The 2,587-nt window shown below is 39.0% G+C and overlaps 1 non-coding gene across 1 annotated transcript; it reads right to left on the bottom strand.

The window, feature by feature from the left end:
* Positions 1–997: 997 nt before the first annotated feature.
* LOC136156453 (small nucleolar RNA U2-30) lies at positions 998–1,069 on the bottom strand. The gene has a single exon (XR_010661005.1). It is a non-coding gene; the product is annotated as a small nucleolar RNA U2-30 (small nucleolar RNA).
* Between the last annotated feature and the right edge of the window lie 1,518 nt (positions 1,070–2,587).

Below are 2,587 nucleotides of genomic sequence, written 5' to 3'. Positions count from 1 at the left end.
AGTTCTCTACGTTATTGGCTGATAATGAGATCCAGAATCATGTGCTGTTATTACTTTTTATTTTTCCCAAGTTTCTTATTTTAGTAACTAGAGATGAAAATCATGTTTGAGGTACTTCTATACAGTGTTTCTTACGTGAGATATTTTAATGTCACTGAAATGTATTTAAATTCTCAATATGTATGTGTGTGTGTGTGTATATTTGTAATTTGTTTTTGGCTGCGTGGGACCTTTGTTGGTGTGAGTAGGCTTTGTGTAGCGTCAGTGGGCAAGGGCTCCTCTCTAGCTGTAGTGGGCAGGTTTCTCTTGTGGATCTTGGGCCTCTAGGCACACAGGCTTCAGTAGTTGTGGGTTTAGTTGCCCCATGGATCTTCCTGATCCAGGGATCAAACCATGTCCCCTGGACTGCCAGGAGGATTCTCTACCATATAGCCACTAGGGAAGTTCTGATATATATGTTATGATGCTGAAGGCCATTGAAAGCAATATCCTGCTCTTCCTGCTCAAGAGATCATCCTGATCATGATCTGTGTTAGAAGCCTGTACTTTGCTGTTTAGGAATACAGGCAGCCTTCTCTAGTCTTTAAGACCAAGTATTAAAAATTAAGCTTCTACAGAAAAATAATCCAATAGAATTGCAGACTGTCTCAGTTCAGTTCAGTTTAGTCACTCTGTTGTGTCTGACTCCTTGTAACCCCATGGACTGCAGCACACTGGGCCTCCCTGTCCATCACCATCTCCCAGAGTTTACTCAAACTCATGTCCATTGAGTCGGTGATGCCATCCAACCATCTCATCCTCTGTCGTCCCCTTCTCCTCCTGCCTTCAATCTTTCCCAGCATCAGGGTCTTTTCCAAATGAGTCAACTTTTTGCATGAGGTGGCCGAAGTATTGGAGTTTCAGCTTCAGCATCAATTCTTTTTTTTTTTCTTTTTTTTTTTTTTGATTTTTTTTTGTTTTTTTTTTTTGTTTTGTTTTTTTTGTTTTGTTTTGTTTTTGAGCTCAGATCAAGTGTAGAAACCTTCATAGTTATATAAAGTTCTGCAGTAAAAACTTTTCATCATTGCTAGCATCAGTTCTTGCAATGAATATTCAGGACTGATTTCCTTTAGGATGGACTGGTTGGATCTCCTTGCAGTCCAAGGGACTCTCAAGAGTCTCTCCAACACCCCAGTTCAAAAGCATCAATTCTTCAGCACTCTGCTTTCTTTATAGTCCAACTGTCATATCCATTCATGGCTACTGGAAAAACCATAGCCTTGACTAGATGGACCTTTGTTGGCAAAGTAATGTCTCTGCTTTTTAATATGCTGTCTAGGTTGGTCATAAGAAGACTGTCTATACTTGCTTATTTGGTTGTTATCGTGTTCCTAAATTGTGCTGTTCATATTCTGAAAAAGCCAAATCTAATTATAGACACTTCTGGGGACACTTGATTAAGATTCTGATTTCGGTTGGTGTCCTCAGTCACTGTGTTCATTGTCGTTGACTTTTCTCTTTGTGCTTATCGATTCCTTGGACCACCTATGCTTTCCCCTATAGCTGTCAATCTGAAATGGTTTTCTTCTAAGAAACCCCAGGTCACTGTCTGGGGAGCATTAAACACCTCTATGAGACAATACAGTGATTGTATTCTGAAAGCCTTTTACAGATGGAAGTAGACTAGAAGTGGTCCCTTCATCTTATTTTGCTTGGCTTATTTATCATCTTAGTCTTCAAGCAATCTTTATATCCATCTTAGTGGGTGGTCTCAGGTTTGGACTGGTTGACTTGGTAGGACTTTCAGAAATGTTAAGAACTCTTTTGGATCACTTACCTACTCAACATAATGGAACCATGACACCAAACCCTGAAATTGCAATTAACTTACGAGAATAATGAAGAGGAGGATTCAACCAACAAAGAACATTTCACTACCTGGTGATAATTTAGCTTTTAAAGATTATGCTAAAGAAATCACTAACCACAGCCATAGCAGTAATGTTTCTACCAGAGCAGACCTAATTAATTCCTTAGGCATTAAACCCTTCAGGCAACAGCCCTTCAGGAGCCATATAACAAGGTAGTGGGAGAGGAATGATGGAAAAAGTTTCCCTTTTTCTCCTGACAGCATTGCCAGTCATATTAATTTTCCCCACTCCTCTGAGTAGCAAACCATAAGCTGCAGAAATGGTTAGGGGAAAATGTTAAAGTATTAAATAGTCCCTAGATGGCTATTAAAATAAAAATTCTATCTGCATATTATAGAATTAAGTGAGTCTAAGGAAAGTATTAGCTCTTAATATTCCTCCAGGAGTTCTTTTGTTACATTAACTTCCCACGAAGAAGACTTAGTGAAGAGTTTCTGTGCTCCGCTAGAAAGAAGCAATATGGCTCTGATTGTTTTTCTTTACAAAAGATGACGATTTTTGGAACAGGGACATTTATTTTTCTTTTGGAATTGTGTACACAGTTGCTTCTCCAAGAATGCCCAAACTGAACATCTTTTCCCCTTATTTTCCTTCTGATCTGGAGGTATACAATCATTTGCCTTCCATAACCACAGATGGGTAAAAACTGTCCCCCTTTCCTTAATATCCTTAAGTTC

This window comes from Muntiacus reevesi, chromosome 1 (assembly GCF_963930625.1).
Source record: "Muntiacus reevesi chromosome 1, mMunRee1.1, whole genome shotgun sequence".
Lineage (NCBI taxonomy): Eukaryota > Metazoa > Chordata > Mammalia > Artiodactyla > Cervidae > Muntiacus > Muntiacus reevesi.
This window is presented reverse-complemented; position numbering and strand designations above follow the sequence as displayed.